Genomic DNA, 27,912 nt, shown 5'->3' on the forward strand with positions numbered 1-27,912 from the left:
CTTTCAGGATCGCACTTTCCGAATGAAATATACGCGCTGGATGAAGTGGAGGTTGGAAAAAATACATAGGAAAATAAGTGCATCCAAAAATTGTACTTTACGTTACATTGGAGGTATGAATTAAATAACGTCTTCAGTCACAACTTTTTCGTGTTTTATTAACTACACGATACATTTCGGATCCTTTGGGTCCATCGTCAGGTGTACTTTGTTTTAATACATGTCTTATTTCTTCTCCTGAATGACGTGAAATGCATATTCCTGTCACGAAAAGGTTTAATGTTAGGTTATGAATTTCGTAAGTCGAACGCGGGAAATATGTTCGAAATAGTGGAAAATGAGCAATGTAAACTTACCATGTAATCCAAGGAAAGCATTTTCAACGTTTTAGTACAGGCAAACATTCTTTTCTCCGTCATTTTATCACATGTCACTTCATTCAGGATGTACATTTGCACACACATGTTTATAAACACATCACAGATTATGGAATGAAATTTTCACTCTACAGCGGAGTGTGCGCTGATATGAAACTTCCTGGCAGATTAAAACTGTGTGCCGGACCGAGACTCGAACTCGGGACCTTTGCCTTTCGCGGGCAAGTGCTCTACCAACTGAGCTACCCAAGCACGACTCACGCCCCGTCCTCACAGCTTTAATTCCGTCAGTACCTCGTCTCCATTCTTCCAAACTTAACAGAAGCTGTCCTGCGAACCTTGGAGAACTAGCAGTCCTGAAAGAAAGGATATTGCGGAGACATGGCCTGCGAAAGGCAAAGGTCCCGAGTTCGAGTCTCGGTCCGGCACACAGTTTTAATCTGCCAGGAAGTTTCACTTCACAGATGTTTTTGTACCTGTTGTTGTCAAAGATGAATTTATACGTAGTGCTAAAGATATTACTACAAACAATTGACATATGCGAGGAATAATAACTTTAGAAAAGTTCTTTGAAATTACTGAAATAACTATGACTTGTGAAATCTGTTTTTCATTTAACATAGATTTTGGTTTTTTGATTTTGCGGCAGTATATCTCCAGTTGTTCTAACAGACTTACGGTCTTACCATTGGGTTCGTTATGTAGTATTACCAAATTGTTTCCAAGGCTGTTGATGACATGTTTAGTTTCCAACATATGTTGTGCAATGACTGATTTTTCGAAATTCTTGAGTCTGAAAGCATTTACATGTTCTTGAAAACGGGTGTTGAAGTTTCTGCCTGTTTTCCCCACATAGTAGGCAGTACAACTTAACGTTATGCTGAGAACTTTTCAAGTTATACACTCGTGGTTTAGCAAAGCGATTCGGGCTTTGCTCGATCCCTCGATATCATCTCAGAGATTGTGCGCCGGCAGACGCCTCGCGGCCGGTTGGGCAGTAACCGCAAGATTTGTTGCCCGGCTGTCTGGAGGGAGCGGTCTGTTGAATAATTTAGAGGAGGCCGGCAGTGTGACACTGCCCGGTTTCCCCGAATCTCGGTCCAGCGCGGCAGGGCGCCCGGCCGCGCGTGTCGCGTGACCGTCACGGCGCGGCGCTGCTGTCGCGGCGGCAGGCGGCAGAGTGCCGCGGGGCGCGCGTCTTCGCCAGTGAGACGCCGGTGGCCGCCGCAGCCAGACGGCACCCTCTGCTGCGGGACACAGGCCGGACGCGCCGCTCCTCTCCACGCCTCACCACAGCACACACCCACGCCGGACGCCTGTGCTGACGCGCCCGTGAGTAGCCTCGCGTACATGCCCTCTCTGCTGCCTTACACGGCTCTCGTCTTCAGCGAGAGTTCGTTGACTGTAATCTAAGCATTATTGCAGTGTAGTTGTCCTTGTGCACTGACACTTGTTGGGATAAAGCCTAGTATATTACGAGATTGCTGCACATGCGTGCCAGGTGTTAACTGCATTTCTTAACATGTAGACTGTGGTTCTAGGTCGCTGCACAAGATTTAAGCGTACTGCGTGCGTTATTGGCATCATCTTCCGTGACGTATGATTACATGTTTCAGCGTCTTAGCCTGATCGAAAGCGGAACAGTGAATTCTTTTTATTTATACACTACCTGAGCGACTACTTAAATGTATATGAATTCTAGTTTAGAGTTCCAAAGTATTCTGAGTGTAAGTCTCGGTGAGTCAGCTGCTCGATGAGTTCCATCAGTGATAGAAGAAAATTGCTGTATATGCGCGTTTTTTTGTGTAGATCACATTTCAATAATTCTTTTCTCATTCTCGGATGAAGTTACATACTCGTGTCCAAAGCCGAAGTGCGTGCAGTTGTGCCTTTCAGTGAACTCATCATTCATTCAGCCTCGCAGCAGATGAAGTCCTGCAAAACTTTTATAACTCTGGGAAAAACTTAATCTCAAATATAAATAATTTAGTTTTGTATTTCACCTCGCGGAACCTCCCATAAACGCTACCCATCATTTATAACTTCACTAAGTGTTCAGTACCGGATGAGGGAAGATCTGTTAGCAGAAGGTACTGTAGACGCAGCAATTTGTTCAGACGATCCTCTAGAGTCCCAGAACGCTGCGTATCGGAGGGCAATACCTTTCTCTGATTCGGCACACGACTGAAACAGCTCATACACACGTTGGGACGGATCAGCAATGGTCAGTAACAGCATACCTCGGAGCGAAATAACTATGGTAGTTGGTAGGTAAATCCAGCTAGGAGTACGAGGAAGCAATCATTTGTGGGTAACATGTTGAGGCCGATTTTGGTTTGAGAATGTGCAATAGTGAGAATAGTTCGGATTTGCACGTACCAGTTAAATGTAAACTGCATACTGAGTGTGTACTTAAACTCTTATTCCATTCCTTGTGATAATTACACAAGGGAATGACGGCAGTGCCGTGAGACAATGCATCTGACATTTAAACCTTACGGGAATGCCTACGCACAACTTTCTACTGGCATAGTGCCATTTCACTGTTACATGAAGTATCGATTAAATGAGATGACACAGCAATTAAGAGTAGCCACATTTCCTAAAAAGAATTAAATACAGATGCGTTGGATCTATTTCAATGTTTCAATTTTTAGTCTTTCTTTTCCTTTCACAAACTAAGATTCAAGTAGAAACAAATATTTTCACACAATTAACACAAACTAGGTTCACAATTAATGTACGAAGCGGAGGTGCAGTAGGATGAATAGGTGGGTGAAGAACTTCTGAAAAAGCCGCTTTCAGAAGTCTAGATACAATTCCGGAACATTTACTAAGACATCCAAGAACGATTACCTTGGCACTGGACGAAGCAGTAGAAGAAAGAGACTGAAGGCACAGGCGAACATAAGAACAAGTACAAAATCATCCACGGTGTCGCGTTTAACATAAGAGCAGATGCGAAGAGTGTAGTGCAAGACAGGGAGAGGAGTATGACAACAAAACACTTTGTTGGCTTCAGAAAAACAGTTACATTCAACCTAAAACTCAAAAGACCCTCATAAGACTGACAGCAAAACTATATGTAGTAGCGATTAAGAGATTACAGAAAACAGTTGCACATCGGGAGAGACTGTTGTAACAGACAATTACGTGTGTTTCTCATCCGAAGACGGAATTATAGTAACTTACAGTTAGGCAGCACCTTCTAGCAATAGTGTTGGTGCTATGATGTATTCGCGGTCTACCCAAGAGTTAATTGTAATCAACGCTGTCAGGAATGTAGCCGGCATTTCCACACTCATTTTGTTACAATGTCACCAGACCGTTGCAACGTCATATTAACTTACATTGTGTTTTCTGAATCACATATAAGTGCACACACCGTGCTTGTGTGACAGGCATCTCTACGTTGGTCTCGCCGCGAGTGTGTGGATTTATCCCACGGGCGGTGTGAAGTGATGCGATATTTGTGGTTGTGCAGCGTCATAGTGGGGTAACGGTTTTGTGATAGACACGCCGGCGGCTCGCCAAGTGCTCGTAAACGGCAAGCCTTTTAGCATAGTAATTACCGGTAGCCACTAACCATCCCATCCTTCTCGCGCTATGTACAAGCCAATATCCACCTATTACGCTTCCCCCAGCTCCATGAAAGCCTAATGCAATTATCCACATTACGCAGCTAACAAACGCCATGATTACGCGTTATCTGCGTAAGAAGTTACTTCCCAGCTTTCCGCTTTCCTGCATTAAAACTTCCACAAGTGATTCCTGCAACACTATTTTCACCTTAAAACACATTTTCCACAGCTCTTCATAGTTATATCGAGGTTTAAGGGACGAGCATTCGAGGGCTTCTTTAGATAACACTCTACCCGATTTGCTAGGTGAAGAGCCTTTATCAGTGCAACGAAACGTGTACTTGATGCACGATGAAGGTTCTCCTCATATGCGTTCATCATCATAGGATTCTAAATAATAGATTCCTTAACAGGAGGATTGGAACAGGTCGACCAATTACACGGGTTCCTTACTGTCTGCTCCTAAACTCCATAGATTTTCAGTTATGAAGCATTTCTGTATCTATCACTGGTACAAGATGCAGACAGTCTTTGAGCCCGTATTTTAGGGAGGCTGAAAAACTATACGCAGAACTCCAGGGCTACATCATCGCAGCTGGGCATTCTTTGGGACGGATGGTTGTGAATGTACCAATGCGAAGGGGGGATTTTTGAACATTTCATGTAAGAAATATGTTCATATAATATGCCGGTACGTTCTTTTTCTAGGTGTTTCCCATTTTTAATGTGCTGTAAACAGTTTTAGAAAATGAACTATGTGCAAATAAAGCATTTCCGAGACCATGTCCAACCAACAATTTCTGGTTCCTTCAAAGTGCGCGAAACGTCCCCTGGAAGTGTGACCGTGCCTTTTTGGTAATCCTATGTATGTACAAGGTGCTTGATAATTAGCACATTCGAAACTACACTGTGATCCTGTATGGGGCAGCTGGACTGCTGTTTTTAACAAATTTTTTGAAAATAATTGCTTTGTAACTGTGAGTATAATTGTTGTCTGATATTTCGTTTGAAATGATGAAACTTGGTTTATCTAATCTGAAATTCTTAAGAAATATTAATGTTAACAGACATAGGAAACATGTTTTCGTTATGAAGAAAATTTCTATATACCGTCCTTATACATAATTCGCTTGAGAGTTTTAAGTTTTCAAACATTCTGGCACACCTATCACAGTTTGAACACCACCATAATATTTCTTTTGGCTTGTTTACCCCCTTCTGGTATTTATTGAAATCGAAACATGCTTTGTAGACATTCACTGGGTGCGTTTTTTATAGTAGTTTTTACTACCAAATTTGTTTTATGAATGTTCATTTAGCCGATGCAATATTTTAAACACTTCATTAAATTATTTTCTTTTGTTCCTTACTAAGCATTCAGCCACGCACAAATTTGGGTCAATATCAGAATAATTAAGAACCCCTTCCGAATCCGAATCGCCAATTTCATCTTCCAGGGCATTGAAAACATTGTTATCATCTAAATTCCCAATACCAACGACACGTATAGCGCGAGCATTCGGGCAACACAGATACAGGCAACAGGTAAGAGCAATGTAGGACTCAGCACAGAGGAGAAAAATACAAAGCGCTTTCACTGTGTAGAGTCAGTTCAGAATTCGAAAACCACGTTGTAGGATAATGAAGAGAGCCTTCCTTGTGCTATCTACATGGCTACAACACAGGGCGCGTGCAAGACTCGGAAGCCGTTCGTCTGACTGCCACTACTCGACTCCTACTCGGGCACCGTCCACAATTTGTTAATAGTAAAAAATTAAAGCGGGGAAATTTGATAGTTAAAGCTAAATGCTCGTGTAAACACAGTTCTGCAGACAAGCCTTTTGCAAGATAATTGTGAGAATAGATAACGAACCACAGTGACTTCAGTACGAAGTATTGTCCCAGTTAGTACAAATATAAGTAAAATATAAAATTTTCAGTTGAGCCCCCACTTTTTTTTTTTGAACCATCAGTCTTCTGACTGGTTTGATGTGGACCTCTCGTGTGCCAGCCTCTTCTTCTCAGAGTAGCAATTGCAACTTAATTTTCAATTATTTGCTGGATGTATTCCAATCTCTGTCTTCCTCTACAGTTTTTACCCTCCACAGTTTCCTCTAGTTCTATGGAATTCACTACCTGGAACCTCCTCATTCCTAACCTTATAAATCCGCCTGGTTTTCAACATTCGTCTATAGCACGACATCTCAGATGCTTCGATTGTCTTCTGTTCCAGTTTTCCCACCGTCCCTGTTTCACTACCATACAACGCTGTGTTCCATACGTACAATCTCAGAAATGTCTTCCTCAAATTAAGGCCTATGTTTCATACCAGTTAATTACACTTGGTGAGCAATGCCCTTTCTGCCAGTGCTCGTCTGATTTTGATGTCCTCTTTGCTTCCGTGATTGGTTATTTTGCTGCCCAGGTAGTAGACAGTCTACTTCGTGACCATCAATCCTGATGTTAAGGTTCTCATTGTTCTCATTTCTCCTACTTCTCATTACTTTCGTCTTTCTGCGATTTATTCTCAATCCATAATCTATACTCATTAGAGTGTTCATTCCATTCAGCAGATGATGTAATTCTTCTTCACTTTCACTCAGGACAGCAATGTCATCAGCTGAATCCTTTCACCTTGAATTTTAATTCCACTCGTGAACCTTTCTTCTATATCCATTATTGCTTCTTCTATGTATCGATTGAACGGTAGGTGCGAAAGAAAACATCCCTGTCCTACACACTATTTAATTCGAGTGTTTCGTTCTTGGTCGTCCACTCTTATTATTCCATCTTGGGTCTAGTACATACTGTATATTACTAGTTTCTCCCTACATCTTAGACCTATTTTCCTCAGAATTTCGAACATCGTGCACCGTTTTACATTGTCGCACGCTTTTTCTGGGTTGACAAATCCTGTGAATATGTTTTGATTTTTCTTTAGTCTTGCTTTCATTATGAACTGCAACGTCAGAATTGCCTCCCTGGTGCCCTTACCTTTCCTAATGCCAAACTTATCCTCATCTATCAAATCCTCAATTTTTTCCCCATTCTTCTGTATGTTATTCTTACAAGTAACTTGGACGCTTGAGCTGTTACGTTGATTGTGCGATAATTCTCGCACTTGTCAGCTCTTGCAGTCTTTGAAATCGTGTAGATGATGTTTTTTCGGAAGTCAGTTGATATGTCGCCGGATTCATACATTCTACACACCAACGTGAATAGCCGTTTTATTGCCACTTTCTCCAATGGTTTTAGAAATTCTGATGGAATGTTATCCATCCCTTAAGCCTTATTTGAACTTAATTATTCGAAAGGTCTCTTAGATTCTGATTGCAATATTGGATCCCGCATTTGTTCTAAATAGACTCCTTTTTCTTCTATCACATCAGACACACCTTCCACATCGTAGAGATTTCCGGTGTACTCTTTCCTCCTCTCTGCTCTCTCATCTTCATTTAACAGTGGAATTCCCGTTGCATATATAATGTTACCGCCCTTTCTTTTAATTTCACCGAATTTTATTTTGACTTTCCCGTATGCTGAGTCAGCTTTCGACAGTCATTCCGTTTTCGATTTCTTCACATTTCTCATGTAGCCATTTCGTCTTAGCTTCCTTTCACTTCCTATTTATTTCATTCTTCAGCGGTCTTTATTTCTGTATCACTCAGTTTCCCTGAACACTTTAGTACTTCCTTGTTTGATCGGTCTACTGAAATATTTCTTCTGTTAGCATCGGTTTCTTCGCAGTTACCTTCTTTGTCCTAATGTTTTTCTTTCCAACTTTTGTGATTGCCCTTTTTAGAACTGGCCATTCCTCTTCAACTGTACTGCCTACTGGGCTATTTCTTATTGCTGTATCTATAGCCACAGATAACCTAAAGCGTATCTCTTCAGTAGTAGGGGCAAGGGCAGCGTCACCCCAAGTTGCATGTTGCTAAATTTATGCAAGATGGCGGATCCAAGATGGCGGTGATAGATGTGGCAAGGTCGCAATGACATCATGGTGGGAAGTTCAAATTTTGGCGGGAAAAATGGGTCAATTGGGCTACCTCCACTAACCTAATACCTCCCCTCTCCTACCACTCCCCTCCCCACCCCAAGAAAATGGCGGCAAAAAGGGCGAGAATAAAGGTCAGTTGGGCTTACTCCACTAGTCTAAGAGAATGGCGACAAACATTTCGGCGGGAGAAGGTCACTAGGGCTACCTCCATTAACCTAAGTCGTCCAACCGCCACCTCTTCCTTGGAATTGGTTGGGAAAGGACTCAGCCTCTGCTGGATCACTGGATAGGATGGATGTAAGTCTTTATTTTGCATCCATTATTTAAACAGTTTGTCATAGGCAGCAGCTCTATCCAGTGTGTTCACCATGAGGTCCAGAGTCCAACTGACCTAATACAGAGTACCACCCCCACAGGGTGCTATCGTCCCTCCCTTGACATAGTCCAAGATGGCTGTCTGGGGGGAAAATGGTGAGAAAAGGACTCAGTCTGTGTCCAGCTGCTGGAAAGGAAGGAGTGTACTTTATTTATTTTCAGTGAGAAGTTGGAACAATTTATTTATGTAAGGCTTTCACATAGCTTATTTATTACACTAATACCAAAAAATCGCACTGATGTGCTTTGTGTTACAATAAATAGCCTTCAGACCAGCAAACTGCTCATGAATTACCGTAATAATACAGTACACAGATGTACATACACGCAAACAACTCGTACATTGTCAAATTATAGCATGTAAAACGCTCTGCAAACACGCTCACTAATTATAAGCTGACAAAATAATGCATTTCACAGCCTACAGACATGTTCACAAAATAATGCAGTACACTAATGCACAGACACATTCACTATGCGTAAAATTGCCAAAATAAAGCGTGTATAACGCTCTGCAAACATACTCACAACGCTTAAACAGCCGAAATAGTGCAGTGCACAAACACTCATCGCATGTAAAAACGCTTTCAAACTACAGAGGCCCTACGGCATGCGTGCTGGGGCATCCCGTGCACATTGGTCCAGCTCACCACACATGCGAGACATGTCTGACCGTACACACGTGTTTACCTACCCACTGTGGCTGATGCATTGCTGGGAGATGTGACTTATCCTCGCAGTTGCAGTTGAAAGCCTGTCACTGTTATGCTGACGTCTCATGTCTACGTAAATAACAGCCAAGTCTCCCTTCTGGACTCATGATAGAAATCTTCTGCAATGCTTCCCAGAATGACACAGGATGCATTCTTCCTAGCAAATCAGCCCGTCCATGATGTATCAACCCTTTCCAGAAATCGTAACGTGCATGAGAAATAGTTAACGGCTGCTTTTGTTGTTGTAAGACCTTTTTTGATGTCTCAGGTTGTCTGATGGAAATTCTTGTCCTGACAGGTCCTGTTTACGAAAATAGCCCAAAATAACGCTGAATGCTTTCATCCTGATGGTCCTAACGAGGCACCCCACCCACTTCTTTTTTTTTTTCAGATGAGACTTTCAGTGGCAACACAGTTTTGTACAGACTGCCATATTTCACTGACAGCTAAACACTGCATAAGTGGTCTACAGATCTGCCAATGGGAGCTTGATTATTTCAGTGTGAAACCGATATCCAACCCAGCTATATGTTCCCACATATCATATCAATGTAGTAAACATACAATTCATATCCTGTGCTATACAAAATCACCACTTCTGCATCCGCATTTAGTTATCAAATGGCTCTGAGCACTATGGGACTTAACACATATGGTCATCAGTCCCCTAGAACTTAGAACTACTTAAACCTAACTAACCTAAGGACAGCACACAACACCCAGTCATCACGAGGCAGATTTAGTTATCGACAACCAGACCATCATTATGCTTACCACATAAATATGGTATGTGGTGACATATAGTTGGGTTGGATATCGGTTTCACTCTGAAATATTCAAACTTCCATCGTCAGTGGCAGAGCAGTGTAATTCAGTAAGTGTCTTTACATATTTGAAGATCTGTAGACCACTTATGCAGGGCTTAGCTGTTAGTGCAATATGGCAGTCTGTACGAAACTGTGTTGCTGCTGAAATTCTCATCTGCAGAAAAGAAAGGCAGACAGTGCTCCCAACCTGGCAGCATCAGTAATTTGCTCAATTCATTTACAAGACATTCTTTGTGCTGGGACATAGGGGCCTGTACAGACTGATTCAAACAAGATGGGAGCATAGTATTTGGAAAGTTCTGAGGGCAACATGATGTCTTCTTTGTTCAAGTGTCAAAGACAAGTTGAAGCAGACCATCCATCTCTAGTGGGATGCTATCCCTCATCCGCCATAGAGGTAATCAGACATCTCCAGACCACTAGCTTTAGGACACCGAAAATTCCAGCCATTTTTCTCTTCTATAGGACAGTGCTTCGAATTCTGTTTGTGTAATTGTTCTGATTTTGCCGTCTGTGCTTAGACCATACTCGCTTTCCAAACAAAAACAATGCTTTTATGATTAATGGTGTTTTTGCAAGCATGCACAGACATGATGAAGGCTTTTAGGGGTGAGAACATGAGGCTAACGTTCACCGTTTCTGAGACATATGTTGAAAGTGGGACATACGATGTCTGGGAAGGGTAATATGTAATGGGTGGTGTGCCTCATTAGGACCACCAGGAGGAATGCATTCGGCGTTATTCTGGGCTATTTTTGTAAATAGGTCCTGTTAGGACAAGAATTTCCAAGCAGAAAAGCTCCTACAACAGCAAAAGCGACTGTTAACTTTTCTGCAGCATGTCACGATTTCTGGAAAGGGTTAATACATCATGGATGGGCAGTCCTGTTATAATCGCTTGGAAGAATCCATCCTGTGTTATTCTGGGAAGCATTGCAAAAGATTCTATAGTGTGTCCAGAGGGGACTTGGCTGTTATTTACATAGACATGAGATGTCAGCATAAAACTAACAACCTTTTAGCTGCGCCTATGAGGGTGAGTCGCTAGGTAAACATCTCCCAGCTATGCATCAGCCACACTGGGCAGGTAAACCCGTGTGTACAGCCAGATATGTCTCGCATGTCGGGTGAGCTGGACCAGTGTGCATGGGGCACATCAGGATGCACATCTTAGGGCCCCTGTGGGAACAGTTCACTGATGCATTGTGAACGAATTTCTTAATGATAGTTCGAAAGCTCTTTTACATTCAATGAGCGTTTGTACAATGCATTATTTTGGCTGTTTAAGTGTTGTGAGTGTGTTTGCAGAGCGTTATACATCCATTATTTTTGACATTTTTACGCATAGTGAATGTGTTTGTGCATCAGTGTACTGCATTATTTTTTGAACATGTCTGTAGGCTGTGCAATGCATTATCTCGATAGTTTACAATTAGTGAGCATGTTTGCAGCTCATTTTCCATTATTTATTTTGACTATTTACTAGTTGTTTGAGTCTCTGTACTGCAGTGTACTGCATTATTACGTTAATTTACGAGCAGTTTGCAGGTCTGTAGGTTATTTATTGTGACACCAAGCACATCAGGGCGAGTGTTCAGCGTGATAAATAAACTATGTGAAATCCGTCCCTAAGTAAATTGTTCGAACTTCCCACCGAAAATATATAAAGTACACTCCTTCCTCTCCAGCAGTTGGGCGCAGACTGAGTCCTTTTCCCGCCATTTTCCCCAGACAGCCATCTTGGACCAATTCACAAGAGGGATGACTGTGCACTCTGGGGGTGGTACTGTATACTAGGCCAGTTGGACTCTGAACCTCATGGTGAACACATTGGATGGAGCTACTGCCTATGACAACTGACTGTTTAAATAAACAATGCATCCAAAATAAAGACTTACATCCATCCTATCCAGCAGCCCAGCAGAGGCTGAGTTCTTTTCCTGCCAATTCCAAGGAAGAGGTGGTGGTTGGTAGCCCAGTTGACCTTTTCTCTAGCCGTATTTTTCCCGCCATTTTGGTTCAAATGGCTCTGAGCACTATGGGCCGTAACACCTGAGGTCATCAGTCCCCTAGAATTTAGAACTACTTAAACCTAACTACCCTAAGGACATCACACACAACCATGACCGAGGCAGGATGCAAACCTGCAACCATAGGGGGCATGCGGTTCGAGACTGAAGCACCTAGAACAGCTCGGCCACACTGGCTGGCCCTGCCATTTTCTTGGGGAGAGGATTGGAGGGTGGAGGGGAGGGGTTGAGTTAGTTGAGGTAGGGCAACTAACTTATTTTCCACAAAAAATTTGAACTTCCTGCCATGACATCATTGGTCACATCCATCGCCGCCATCTTGGCTCTTCCACCTAAAATAAATTTGGCAATAACGCAACATGGAATGACGCTGTCCTTGCCCTACTACTTTCATCATTCCTTAGTACTTCTGAATCCCAACTCTTTGCATATTGATTCTTCCTGGCTAATCTCTTAAACTTCAGCTTATTCTTCATCACTATCAAATTGTGATCTGAATCTATGTCTGCTCCTGACACTTTACAATCCATTATCTGATTTCAGAATCTTTGTCGGACCATGATGTCTGAAATCTTCCTGTATCACTCAGTCTTTTCCAAGTATACCTCCTCCTCTTGTGATTCGTGAACAGGGATTCGCTATTACTAGCTGAAATTTATACAGAACTCAACTAGTCTTTCTCCTCTCTCATTCCTTTTCCCATGCCCATATTGTTCCTGTAACCATTTCATCTATTCCTTCGCCTACAATTGCGTTCCACTCCCTAATGACTATTAGATTTGCATCTCCTTTCACATACTGTATTCCCCTTATAGTATCCTCATATACTCTCTCTATGTCTTCATCTTCAGCTTGCGACGTCAGAATGTACACTCGAACTATCGTTGTCAGTGTTGGTTTACTGACGATTCTGAGAAGAACAACCCTATCACTGAACTGTTGACAATAACGTACCTTCCTATTCGTAACGAGTCCTACTCCCGTTATACTACACTGTGCTGCTGTTGATATTACACTACACTAATCTGACCAGATATCCTTGTCTTCTTTCCATTTCAGTACACTGTCTTTATTGTATCTAGACTGAGCCCCCGAATTTCCTGTTTCAGATTTTCTAGCTTCCCTTCCAAGTTCAAGCTCTCGACATTCCGCACCCCAACTCGTAGCACGTTATCCTTTCGTTGGTTATTCCATCTTTTTCTCATCGTCTTCTCCCATTTGTAAGTCCCCTCCCGGAGATCCGAATGGGGGACTATCCCAGAATCTTTTGCAATGGACAGATCATCACGACACTTTTTCAATTACACGTCATATGTCCTGTAGATACACGATATGAGTCTTTAATGCAGTGGTTTCCATTGCTTACTGCATCCTCATGCCGTTGATCATTGCTGGTTCTTCCGTCTTTGGGGGCAGTTTCCACCCCGAGGGCAAGAGAGAGCCCTGAACTTCCGTCCACTCTTCGCCTTCTTTGACAAGGCCGTTTGTAGAATGAGGGTAACTTCTTGTGCCGAAAGTCTTCGGCGTCCTTCTAATGCGGCTCACATTTCACCTATGGAATGGTTGGGGATTAGGGTAGATACATGATGAGGCACTAGCACATTTTGCTCCTGAGGTTTGACGGCATGTAACAAGGCAATGTGGACAAGTGCAGCAGGGTCTCTCCCTTGGCCTGCAACGTCACCTGATGTCAATCCTCTGCACTTTCCTGCCTGGACCACATTAAAAGTGATGTGTACAACACTCCACTTCAGATGGATGAAAAACTGGAGCAGCAAATTGTGCAGTCTTGATTTAGGAGATGATCCTAGGAAGTTCGAAAGAATGCTGCAGAGACGAGTGGAGTATAGCATACAGATTGCGAGGATGGCACTTGGAACATCTACCGTAACAAGTAAGAGCGTACAGCAAACAACGACATGTGCTGAAAAAGTATACTCTGAGACATAAGAAACGACAAACCACGAAGGAATTATCCAAAATGAGATGGAAATCGGTAGACGTGATATACATGTGTATACATATACGGACAAACAAATGATTATAATTTCAGAAATATTGGATGATTTATTCAAGAGAAACAGCTTCACAAACTCAGCAAGTGAATATGCGTTGTTCCACCTTTTTCCCTTATGCAAGCAGTTATTCGGCTTGGTATGATTTATAGAGTTGGATGTTCTCCTAAGGGACATCGTGTCAGACTTGCCAGGCACGTCTTCGGTGGTCATCGAGGCTCATTTCGAAAGGGGACTCATCACTGAAGACAATTCTACTCCAGTCAAGGAGATTCCAGGTCGAAGACGTGTCTGGAGATGCTCCGGACAGCGGTGGGATACTAACCTGACTGTTGTTCGCCGTACGGCCGACAACCAGGAGTGACGGTCGGGGCTGCCATTTTGTTCCACAGAACGACCTCTGCACCCATGCAGCATAGCGGGACCGACAGTATTCTACGCTGCCTTTTGTTGCCCTTCTTGGCAAGCCATTGTAGGGTTACATTTCAGCAAGAGAACGGCCGCCCGCACACGGCGAGGTTTTCTGCTGCTTGTCTTCGTGCTGCCAAACCACACGTTGACAGCAGAGTCGCCGGATCTTTCCCCATTTGAGTACGTTTGGAACATTATGGGCAGGGAACCAACCAGGTCAAGATTTTGGCGATCTAACGCATCAGCTGGACAGAATCCGCCATGATTTCCCTCAGGAGAACATCCAACAGTTCTGTCAGTTAATGCCAAGCCGAATAACGGCTTGCGTAAGCTCCAGTTATTAACTTGCTCCATTTGCGAAGCTGTTTGTCTTGAATAAAGTTTAATTTTTTCTGAAATTGTAATCCTTTGTTTATCTGCAGATGTACAGCACAACTACAGATTTCCGTCCCATTCGGATGAATCCCTCTTGGTGCATCGTTTTTGCATTTCTACTAACAGGGGCATGTTTTTCATTATGGAGTTAGTGGCGACTGGTAATGACATTCTGATGTACCTCGCAAACGTCTCTTTTGCTAAGTTTACTGGGATGTTTTTGCTTTTGCTGACGTATACTTTCTCCGCTGTCAGTGTTTTTGCTTTTGTCATGCGCCTTGCAGAAATGAAACAAAAAGGAAATGAAATGATAACAACAACCACATGCATTTAGTTCACACCAGTCTATCGGTTACAAGTTGATTCGGCACAATTCGAAATATCAGCGTCACGGTATATGCCGCCGTGCAGAAGAAACACTACAATGAAAACCACAATGACGTGAATCGACACTGTTTGCATTACGGAGAAGCTATTTACCGTCTCGTATTATTGTAAGAGTGTCTCTGGCCGTCGAACTTCGTTCGTTTGATGTGAAACCTTAGTCGAAATTGAACGACTCAATGGTACTATTGTTAAACTCCGCCGAAAAAAAGGAATGAGATTGTTGTTGCACATTTATGCAATTCGTAGGCATGTTTCATTAGCGGGGGTTATCTTTTAAAAGAATCATTTTCAGTCCACATGGGTCTGCATTCGCTCGTTCAGCTGGTCAAGACATCTACACTGACCGAAAGAAGTCGCAACACGAAGAAATAATTAACGTAATGAAATTTCCGTAACACATTTGTCTACGTTTAAATGAATAACATTGCAAGATTATAGGTTAATGTAAGCGCGAGATAAGCCATTGCAAATGTGAAACGCAGGTACATTAATAACGTGTGTAACAGCCAGAATGTTGATTGCAAACGTGCATGCATTTTATTTTACAGATGCCGGATGTCAGTTTGTGGGATGGAGTTTCATGCCTCAAAAATATTCAAATGTATGTGAAATCTTATGGGACTTATCTGCTAAGGTCATCAGTCCCTAAGCTTACACACTACTTAACCTAAATTATGCTAAGGACAAACACACACACACCCATGCCTGAGGGAGGACTGAACCTCCGCCCGGAACAGCCGCGCAGTCCATGACTGCAGTGCCTCAAACCGCTCGGCTAAGGCCGCGCAGTTTCATGCCTGTTCCAACTGATCCATCAATACAGGGGCGATTAATGCTGGTTGTGGATGACGTTGCTATTATTGACCGATGATGTCCCATATGTTCTCCATTGGAGCCAGATTTGGTGATTGAACAAAGCAACATGCCGACACCCTGTACAACAAGTTGGGTCACAAGAGCTTTATGATGACGAGCATTATCCTGTTGGAATACACCCCTTGGAATGCTGTTCATGAATATCAGCTGAACAAGTCGAATTACAAATTTGTTGTCGGAGTGCGTGACCGCAGCTCCAGGTGTAGCTCCAATGTGTCTTGCACTGGGATTGGTTGATTGCGGTTCCTCAACTGGCCTCCTTAAAAGTACACACAGCCGTCACCGGCACCGAGGCAGAACCAGCTTTTATCAGAAAACACAACGGACCTCCACCCTGCCCTCCAATGAGCTCTCGCTTGACACCACTGAATTCGCAAATGGCGGCGCTTTGAGGTCAGTGGTATACACGCTACATGGCGTCTGGCTCGGAGCTGTCGTTAAAGTAACCGATTTGTGTGACAGCCCGTTGTGTCACTGTGGTGCCAACTGCTGCTCAGATTTCTGCTGCAGGCGCAGTACGATGCGCCACAGCCGTACGCTGAACTCGATGGTCTTCCTCTCGTTCGTGCCACGTGGCCGTCCGGAGCCCGGTCTTCTTCCGATCGTACATTCGCGTGACAGTCGCTGCCAGCCATCATGGCCGGCCGCAGTGGTCTAGCGGTTCTAGGCGCACAGTCCGGAACCGCGCGACTGCTACGGTCGCAGTTTCGAATCCTGCCTCGGGCATGGATGTGTGTGATGTCCTTACGTTAGTTAGGTTTAAGTAGTTCTAAGTTCTAGGAGACTGATGACCACAGATATTAAGTCCCATAGTGCTCAGACCCATTTGAACCATTTTGAACCAGCAATCATGCACAAATGCCAAATGCTACATTGCTGCCAAGCATTATGAAGCTTTTCGCAGCCCTATTACACGACCCGTTAGAACTCAGTGAGGTGTTGATGATGACGTCTCTGTTGCCTTAACAAGTAGCTCGGGAAACGACAAGTAGCCGTCTAGTCAACGTTTTGTATATTGGGTCGAATTTGCCAGTACTTGCCCGAGCAGTCGGCAGTCGAGGTCCATTGCGATTTAGATCTTAGTTTATCTTTATACCATTCTGTGGTGAAACTTATGCAGGTAAGTGTAAATGATTTCAAAAATGGCTCTGAGCACTATGGGACTTAACTTCTGAAGTCATAAGTCCCCTAGAAATTAGAACTACTTAAACCTAACTAACCTAAGGACATCACACACATCCATGCCCGAGGCAGGATTCGAACCTGCGACAGAAGCGGTCGCGCGGTTCCAGACTGAAGCACCTAGAACCGCTCGGCCACACCGGCCGGCCGATTTCAATTTATCCTTCTTTATCTATAAAACAATTATTTTCAGCGTAATTATACACAAAAATAATTTACTCTTACGTTTACGCCTATTTTAATACATTCCCATAAGAATAAAATTTGTGTGTAATTATGATGAAAATAATTATTTTATAGATAAAGAACGATAAATTGAAAACACAAACACTTATTTGCATAAGTTTCACCACACAATGGTAGAAAGATAAACCAACAGCTAAATCGCAACCGACGTTCAGTACAGAGCGCGCGAGCATCGACCGAAACACAAGTCTGCCTCACAATGTACTCAAAACATAACATACTGTAGACTAGACTGCGCCGATAGTCAGATCACGCTAGGCGTGGCGTCGGCCACCTGCCGCCCCCCGAGCTACCACGCCTGACTGTGCTGGAGCACCGGACTCGTTAAATGCGTTCTTAACTGATATCAACTCACCACGTCCAATCTCAAAGGTAACATTCACGAATGTTACAGCGTTTATTTCAGGCAAACCTGATTTGCGTCCTCATACGGGCGCTACTAGCGCTGACCCTAAATTGGAACAGACATTACCTTTCAGATGTGGAAACGCGTCTACCAACTTTCTACCAACCTCTTCTTGGTGTTTTGATTTTTTTCCTTCATTGTGTATTAGTGCGAACTAACTAACTCGGGGCAAGTAACCTGCTCCTGGGTTGCGGGTCGTCCATTAATGGCATCCAGGGCAAATATAATCGTCATTTTTCTTTTGTTTTCCGTCGTCACTTAGTTGCTTCAAAATTCGTGGAAATATGTTCCGTCCATGCAACTAACTGAAGGCAGTTTGTTTATTGACATACGCATTTCGTTTCTTTCATTTATAAAGCATCTTCATTGACCTGTAATTCATGTTTCTTTTCATACATATACACTCCTGGAAATTGAAATAAGAACACCGCGAATTCATTGCTCCAGGAAGGGGAAACTTTATTGACACATTCCTGGGGTCAGATACATCACATGATCACACTGACAGAACCACAGGCACATAGACACAGGCAACAGAGCATTCACAATGTCGGCACTAGTACAGTGTATATCCACCTTTCGCAGCAATGCAGGCTGCTATTCTCCCATGGAGACGATCGTAGAGATGCTGGATGTAGTCCTGTGGAACGGCTTGCCATGCCATTTCCACCTGGCGCCTCAGTTGGACCAGCGTTCGTGCTGGACGTGCAGACCGCGTGAGACGACGCTTCATCCAATCCCAAACGTGCTCAATGGGGGACAGATCCGGAGATCTTGCTGGCCAGGGTAGTTGACTTACACCTTCTAGAGCACGTTGGGTGGCACGGGATACATGCGGACGTGCATTGTCCTGTTGGAACAGCAAGTTCCCTTGCCGGTCTAGGAATGGTAGAACGATGGGTTCGATGACGATTTGGATGTACCGTGCACTATTCAGTGTCCCCTCGACGATCACCAGTGGTGTACGGCCAGTGTAGGAGATCGCTCCCCACACCATGATGCCGGGTGTTGGCCCTGTGTGCCTCGGTCGTATGCAGTCCTGATTGTGGCGCTCACCTGCACGGCGCCAAACACGCATACGACCATCATTGGCACCAAGGCAGAAGCGACTCTCATCGCTGAAGACGACACGTCTCCATTCGTCCCTCCATTCACGCCTGTTGCGACACCACTGGAGGCGGGCTGCACGATGTTGGGGCGTGAGCGGAAGACGGCCTAACGGTGTGAGGGACCGTAGCCCAGCTTCATGGAGACGGTTGCGAATGGTCCTCGCCGATACCCCAGGAGCAACAGTGTCCCTAATTTGCTGGGAAGTGGCGGTGCGGTCCCCTACGGCACTGCGTAGGATCCTACGGTCTTGGCGTGCATCCGTGCGTCGCTGCGGTCCGGTCCCAGGTCGACGGGCACGTGCACCTTCCGCCGACCACTGGCGACAACATCGATGTACTGTGGAGGCCTCACGCCCCACGTGTTGAGCAATTCGGCGGTACGTCCACCCGGCCTCCCGCATGCCCACTATACGCCCTCGCTCAAAGTCCGTCAACTGCACATACGGTTCACGTCCACGCTGTCGCGGCATGCTACCAGTGTTAAAGACTGCGATGGAGCTCCGTATGCCAAGGCAAACTGGCTGCCACTGACGGCGGCGGTGCACAAATGCTGCGCAGCTAGCGCCATTCGACGGCCAACACCGCGGTTCCTGGTGTGTCCGCTGTGCCGTGCGTGTGATCATTGCTTGTACAGCCCTCTCGCAGTGTCCGGAGCAAGTATGGTGGGTCTGACACACCGGTGTCAATGTGTTCTTTTTTCCATTTCCAGGAGTGTAGTAAATGTATTAAATGGTATCTACAATATGTCACTATTTTAATTTTGTCATGTTTTTCAATTTTTTAGGTTAGAATCAACTTTCATAAAACAAATTTCATGATGTGAAATTATCGTCCGCTGTTAGCCCATGTGTGTGGTCCTGGAGATGCGTTCATTAGTTTCCATGCTCCAGTTGGCCGATATCCGGCGTTCTTTCACCAACATTTGATTCATCACATCGCGTACATCAGAGTTTGTGTACAATATGTGTATGTTTTCGGTGTGTAGTGTTGCCAACTGTCTCTGTGTGTTTAGCTTTTGTCTTTTGTTTGTGTTGTGTGCGTGGTTTGATATTTTCATTTTGTGTGTTTGTGTGTGTGTGTGTGTGTGTGTGTGTGTGTGTGTGTGTATGGGCGCTCAAATGTTTTTTGTTGTGTGTAAATGTGTAGTTCTTTCTTGAGAGTGTGATGACAGCTACGAACTTTAAAACTAGAAATAAAGAACATATAAGTTGAAAATATGATGACAGCCATTCTACCTTCACCGGACACCTGATGAAACATGGACACGAACCATCGAACATGGAACATTACATGACTGTTATTAGAGCGAATAATCTCAACGAAGAGCTTCTGACATAGCAAGAAAACTTACATGCACAAGGAGCTACTGCAATGAAAAAGAAGGTACCCAATAACCAAGTCCATATAAGCAATAACTCCTTGATCATGTTGGCCACCAAAACAGTAACAACCAGAGATCCGAAACATAACAAGAATAAATAATTAATGATTATTCCTCTCCCCCTTCTCTCTCTCTCTCTCTCTCTCTCTCTCTCTCTCTCTCTCTCTCTCTCTCTCTCTCTCTCCCCCTCCCTCTCCCCCCCCCCCCCCCACACACATACAAAAATATACATTTAAAAAAGTCACATGTACATACAGGAACACGTGTTACATGCCCCTGAAGGTACTTCACAAATAAAAGAAGCGAAACGCATATAGCAATAAACAAACTGCCTTCAGTTATATGTATAGACGGAACATGCCTCCACGAATTTTGAAGCAACTAAGGAACGACGGAAAACAAAAAATGACGATAATACAGCCATGTCACTCATTTCCCCTCAAGTTATACAACAGTTTCAAGAATATCCATCACAGCCCCCACAAGTCCATTCGGCACCTTAGATTCAATAAGACCTGCAAAATAAATAATATAATTCTAATATCAATGTAAAGGTCAGAAGCGACTCTTCGGTAGCACAAAGAACGAAATCATTTGTAGAAAATACTTGGTTAAAAATGAAATCAGATCGCTTTATACCGAGAAATTCATACTTAATAGAATGTTATATGATTTACATCTTGAATTATCAGCATTTATTAACAACGCAACAGTGACGATCAACAGAACACAAAAAGCTGAACACATCGCAGCAAGAACACTGCTGTGTACACAGAACAAACACAACGAAAAATCGAAACAGTAAATAACAAAGATGTGTGAAATCTTATGGGACTTAACTGCTAACCTCATCAGTCCCTAAGCTTACGCACTACTTAACCTAAATTATACTAAGAACAAACACACACACCCATGCCCGAGGGAGGACTCGAACCTCCGCCGGGACCAGCCGCACAGTCCATGACTGCAGCGCCCGAGACCGCTCGGCTAATCCCACGCGGCAATAACAAAAATAACCAGAAATAAAAGCATCATAAAGCACAACACACCCACCACCACAAATTTTACCCAAAACTAATAAATCTCACAAATACATAATTAATAGAGAAAGAAGCACAGCTCTTAGAGAAAGGGCTTAAACACAACATCGGTACAAAAATATATAACCACTACACAGAAAATCTGATTCTAGAAACAGAAAGCATCCTGACAGAGGAGGAGATACAAGAAAATCACACTATAAATAATAGGCTAACACGAGAATTTGTGAAGAAAGAAATAAACAATATAATTACCATGTCAACGGAAGAGCAAAACAGGAAACATGAGATTGAAAATAACACTACTGAGAAATAAAAGGAACAACTACAGGCTAACATCACAGCCGCAAGAGCCGATAAAGGGAACAGCACAGTACTGACCAATAGATAATGATATTTAGAAAGAACTAAAGATTTCATCTCCTCTAACAATATCAAAAACTGAAATCGGATCCAACAGCATGTTCCCAGACATACATAAAAAGCAACCTCAAAGACTTAAGACACGCACTCACAGATAAACGAAAACAACACAGCACACAGAACAACTCAAAGGCACCAACACTCAGAAGCCACCCAAAATCAGCAAACCCATTATTTCGTTGAGGCCTGTTATTAATTTCATGAACGTACCATCGTACCATGTGGCAAAACACATGAACAAAATCATAATGCAACATTATGAAATGAAGGACAGCAGAACAGTGAAAAACACAAATGGACTCATAACACATATAATAGATTTGCAAACCCCACAAACAGCATCACTCATCTCTTTCGACATGGAAAACATGTGTTAACACCCAACTGAACAAAACTTACAGACATACAGCAAACTATCTGCAGACAATATGAATGACATAACTAAAGCCCTCAAAGCAATCACATCCCAAACTACTTCCAATTTGAAAAGGAATTTTACTTACAAGGAAATGGGTTTCTAACAGGATCCCCAACATCAGGATCATTGGCAAACATATTCATCAACTGCATAGAGAACACAATCTTTGATACATTCATCGCAAAGAAAGGATACAAAACTGTTTACTGATACAGATGTGTGGATGACATAATCAGTATGGTTGATGAACCAACAGAGAAAATTTTAAACTTCATACAGCCATAAACAATATACACAAAAATATTGAATTTACCATGGAAAAAGAAACACAAAAGCAAATAAATTTATTGGATGTAACAACAAAAGGAGGCAACAATAAACACACATTTGACATCTTCAGAAATCCAACAGCCACGACACAATTATACATGCTTTGTCCAACCATCTGCAAAATGAAAAATTAGCAGCCATACCACACATGTTAAACGGACTAAATAACACCCATCTCAGCAAAGAAAACTATGAAAAAAATTTACAAACAATACAACTCATAGCCACAAACAACCGTTACAACACCCTTAGAGTACAAACACTCAACCAAAAATTAAAATACAACTAAAGAAAACAAGCAGAGAACACAAACACCAAGGAACCCCAGAGACGCTACAGCACACACGGAAACACAAAACAGTAACACTCATACATGACTAACAGAAAAAAGGGTACACTTTAACATACAAACACAAAGCAACACACAGGATAGCAAATATACTAAAGGAACAGTTACTGCACATTGGTTATAGAACAAGAAACACACGTCAGTCACGTTTACGAACAACAGACAAATCAGACAAACACTGAGGTGCAGGCATATACTAGTTAGAGTACCAAGAATGTAAATCAGTATAGCTGGAGATGATGGATAGGAATTTCAAACCCAGACATAAGGAATACATAAGAAGTTGGAAATATGATAACAGCCATAGTACCTTCACCTGACACCTAATAAAACATAGACACGAACCATGAAATATGGAACAGGACAGATGTTAGAGTGAATAATCACAGCAAAGAGCTCCTGACATTGGAGGAAAACTTTCACATACAAAGAGCCATTGCAATGAAAAAGAAGGTACTCAATGACCAAATCCATACAAGCAATGACTCTCTGCTCATGTCAGCCACCGAAACAGTAACAAACAGTGATCCAAAACATAACCAGAATAAATAATTAAGCCAGCCGGAGTGACCGAGCGGTTCTAGGCGCTACAGTCTGGAACCGCGCAACCGCTACGGTCACAGGTTTGAATCCTGCCTTGGGCATGGGTGTGAGTGATGTCATTAGGTTAGTTAGGTTTAAGTAGTTCTAAGTTCTAGGGGACTGATGATGACCTCAGCAGTTAAGTCCCATAGTGCTCAGAGCCATTTGAACCATAAATAATTAATGAATCTTCCTCTCCTCCCCTTTCTCTCTCTCTGTCCCACGCACGCACACACATACACACACACACACACACAGACACACACACACACACACACACACACACACGTACACACACACACAACATATGAAAATATCAAACTACACACACAACAGGAACAAAAGACGAAAGATAAGCACTCAGCGACAGTTGGCAACGCTACACACCGAAAGCACGCACATGCTGAACACAAAATGTGATGCATGCGATGTGTTGAATCAAATGTGGGTGAAAGAACACCGGAAATTGGCCAACTGAAGCATGGAGACTAATGAACACATCTCCAGGACCACACCGAACGATAATTTCACATCACGAAAGTTGATTCTAACCTAGGGGAAAAAAAACAAGAGAAAAACACACGAAAAAATGTAACATAGTAACATACTGTAACTAACACCTAATACGTTTATTCTATGTATAAAAAGAAACATATATTACAGGTCACTGAAGATGCTTCACAAACAAAAGAAGCGAAACGCGTATGGCAATAAACATATGTCTTCAATTTTGAAAATGAGACTACTTGGTGACTCGCCACAAACTTGGTACGTTTTCTCAAAACCTTACGAAATTTTTTCTCGCTGACTGCCTCACAAAATGATGCAAGGAATAAAGTTTATCCCTTATTTCATTTTCGCTGATCATGCAGTAAAACTGCCCCATCAGACATGACGTTTTAATTTATTTGTTTTTTTACTGCTAACTGTTTTCGCACCATATTTTACACATAGCATCCACATATAGCACTGAATGTACCTACAAAATTATTTCATTGTACTAGACATAGTTTAGAATATATGACGTCATAAACATTGAGATGCGTGTAACACTAGCTTTTGCTTAAAATGAGTGCAAATTATCCAGACTGCATTCATCCAGTGTTTGATAAGGAGAGCGCTTAGCTGATTCCAACAAACTTTAAACATAACTTCAAACTTTTTCTCGATTACAAGTTTAACGTCAAATATTTAACACATCAGCTTATCTGTAAAGTTATCACAAATGTGAAACTTTTTATTCAGGGTGTTTCAGAAGTGGTGGTCAATATTCGGGGACATAACAGGAATGATCATTCGAAACAAAGAAGTCAAGTAAACATGGGGTCTAAAACGCATACCTTAAGACTTATGAGCAATTCTTGATCTTTGATACTGTGAAACAAATCCCTTCTACTGCAAGCTCTTTGCTTTCCATATTTATGGAAGTGGTAGTATGGACCAAAACAAGAAAAAATGTCCGATAAACATGTGCTCGAAAATGCATACCTTAAAAGTTATGAGCACTTGTTCATTAGAAAAGTTGTGTTTCAAAATAGCGAATATGAACAACCGCTCATAGCTCTTAAGTTATGCGTTTTACGGCACATGTTTACTGGACTTTTTTTACTTGTTTTAGTCCATACTACCACTTCCCAAAATATGGAAAGCGAACAACGTGCACTGGAAGAGATATGTTTCACAGTATCGAAGATCAAGAATTGCTCTTAATTCTTAAGGTATGCGTTTTAGACCCCATGTTTGCTTGACTTTTTTTGTTTCGAATGATTATTCCTGTCATATCCTTGAATATTGACCATCACCTCTGAAACATCCTGTATATGCGAGTGCGGTTCTTTAAAGTATCGAAGATTTACTGATTTCTGTGTGTCGGTCACTGTGAGGCTGTACGGGACCCGTATATACTTTGTATTTAGTTGTTCTCATGCACGTTATGATATTCATTTTAAGAGTACTAGCCATTGCTGATTGACCAAATCCAGAAGAAATGTCAATCGGGTACGGTAGTTGTGCTTCAAAACGGCAACAATACCAGACGCAGGTGACTCCATTCTTCTCATTTTTTTCTAAATGCAGAAAGCTGATTAACCTGTGATCATAGCGTTCCCTGTTACACATTACTTCGTTTTAAAGACACACTGACTACGCCAACTAAGTGGGGCGTCTTACGTCGCCGGGCTGTTGGAAAATTTCTTAGTTATGTATTGGCATATTCATATTTAAGGACAGGCGTTTCGTCTGATGTCCAAGTAGTCATTATGTTTTTTCAGCTTAAACCTCAAGAGTCGTCTTCCATCAACTCTTCTATCTTTTCCTGAACGTGTGTAAGACCATAAACCTAAATCATTCGCCACTAATTAGTGAGCGAAGTTAACTCGTAACAAAGCTAGACTTTTAACACTCATTAAACAGTTGCAAAATCTCTCTGTATCGTCACACTTGTAACCAAAGCCTATGTGTAAAAACGTTAATGATACAATGACCTGAAAACAAATTTGTAATACAATTTGAGATAATGGAATCACGGTAATATTTCCTTCTTTTTTGTTTTGTTGCGTTTTCAAGTTATATCTTTTGACTGGTTTGATGCTGTGCTTCTTGTTTCTGTCTTACGTTCATCCTTTTACCGCTAAGCAATTTATACCTTACATCATCTATATTTTAGTCTTTGCTTGCAAATAACATTTTTTCAGTACCAGTAAAGGTCTTCCGTAGATTTATTTTATCATCTGTTCTTTTTAAGTACTACTTCTTTTCGAACTTGACTTAATTTTGAACATCTTCTTCTTTCCCTGAACTATAATTATTTGTGAGGTTCCAACTCCTAGTTATCCTCAACTGAGTAGAAAACTGCTCTGTCATCCTTTCTGTTACCTTTGGTACCCTTTTCACTAAGACGCAGGCAGCACATTTTACGCGTTCTTTACGTTCGCTGACGAGGCTATGCCACGCTGTTTGCGCTTTGTGTTAACGGTTTTGAAGGCATGTCGACAGCAAAGTCAAAGAAAGCGAAATTACGCGAAGAGTGTAGTTATCACAAATAACTGCTATTTTCTACATGGATCGTAATAAACACGAAAGGAAATGATCACTTTAGCTGTGCTCATTTGAAAGTGCAGCTATACGAAGTTAAAGTACGTCCTATGTTCTTGTTTTGGAGTGAAAAGAACGACTCTACAGCGCAAGTAACGGGTACTGAAAGGCAAGGGGCCACGGTCTCATTGTGGGAAGCGAGTGTGACCACCTGGCCGACAAGCATTCTGGGTCTGCACCGTAAAGTCTTGCAATACTTAACAGCTCTTCTTCCTTTCCTGCACTTTCAGGTTTCGTCGATATTGGTGTCGTTAATGACCGGGTAACAGCTCCGTTACGAAGGTGTCTGGGAAAGTATCAATTGTTTTGTTCTCGAAGGAAACAATTCGATATTTGCCCTTTTTTAGAGATACGATTCAAAAACGTAGTCAAGTGCAGCCGACTACTCTGTAACACGTCACCGGGCAGTCATACCGAGGGTACGAACTGTTAAACTTGGCGTTTTCTGTGAGCAGTGTTGTTACGACGAAAAGTCGATATTCTGTTCGCTAATGGCGTTAGCTGGCCACTGCATTCCACAATTAAACTGTAATTGGAGGAACTGAGAGATCCTCTTCCTCTGAGAGAGAGAAATGTATTTAGCCTATGATGCAGGTAAAGTGAATTTCTGTGTTCTGGAAGAAACATCACATATTACTTCAGAAGTTATTGTGAAATTCGCAATTGTTTAAGATATAGCCTTCATCCGAGGATAATAATCTCACATGTTGGTCGGAGGAAAGAGTGAATTTGGTATGGAGAGGAAATAATGTTAAGTTGGATCGTCGACACGGTTTCCGAGGCGCATACACAAGACACACTCGACGAGAGTATTGTCCGCAAAGCAAAGTGTCTGCGATCGAGGCTTGGATCGGCGCACAGTTTTAATTCTCACAAATACTGAACACACCACTGGTTTGCTACATTCGTTTAAGGAACATGTGTAATACAGTATACGGTAGTTTTGCACACTTTTTCCACATTTTGCGCTGAGTGCAGAGTGACGCATTGGACATTTAAATGCGATTCGACACTTAATAACCAAGAGCAACAGGGGGAAAATGTGTTTTTGTTAGTGCGAAATTTAATTGTGTCCCTCGCCGATAGTACTGGAAGAGTATAAAGCTAAAATGCTAGTTTCTCTTAGTTTATTCCTCTCACACCTTGCGTCGTTTCCTACTAAATATATGTGGAGGGGATGAACAAAAATAAAGAAACGCATGTTAGAACATAAATGCAGATTTTAATCAAGACTGTAGATTGTGCTGCTGTGTTTTATCACTAACGGCCCCTGTTCAATGTCCTCAATACTTTCCAAGTGTCAGTCGTCGTCAGAACAACGTTCTGTGTAGTTGTGAGTGTGCTATCTCGGAGCTAAGTTACTTCGAACGTGGACAGATTGTTAGT

General features: G+C 42.5%; 1 long non-coding RNA gene across 1 annotated transcript in view; it reads left to right on the forward strand.

Moving 5' to 3' along the window:
* Positions 1-1,589: 1,589 nt before the first annotated feature.
* Positions 1,590-27,912, forward strand: part of LOC124713341 — a 278,410-nt gene continuing 252,087 nt past the window's right edge. The window contains exon 1 of the long non-coding RNA XR_007005634.1: positions 1,590-1,709. This is a non-coding gene — a long non-coding RNA (uncharacterized LOC124713341). The remainder of the gene's footprint in view (positions 1,710-27,912) is intronic.

The sequence above is a fragment of the Schistocerca piceifrons genome, chromosome 1, assembly GCF_021461385.2.
Source record: "Schistocerca piceifrons isolate TAMUIC-IGC-003096 chromosome 1, iqSchPice1.1, whole genome shotgun sequence".
Lineage (NCBI taxonomy): Eukaryota > Metazoa > Arthropoda > Insecta > Orthoptera > Acrididae > Schistocerca > Schistocerca piceifrons.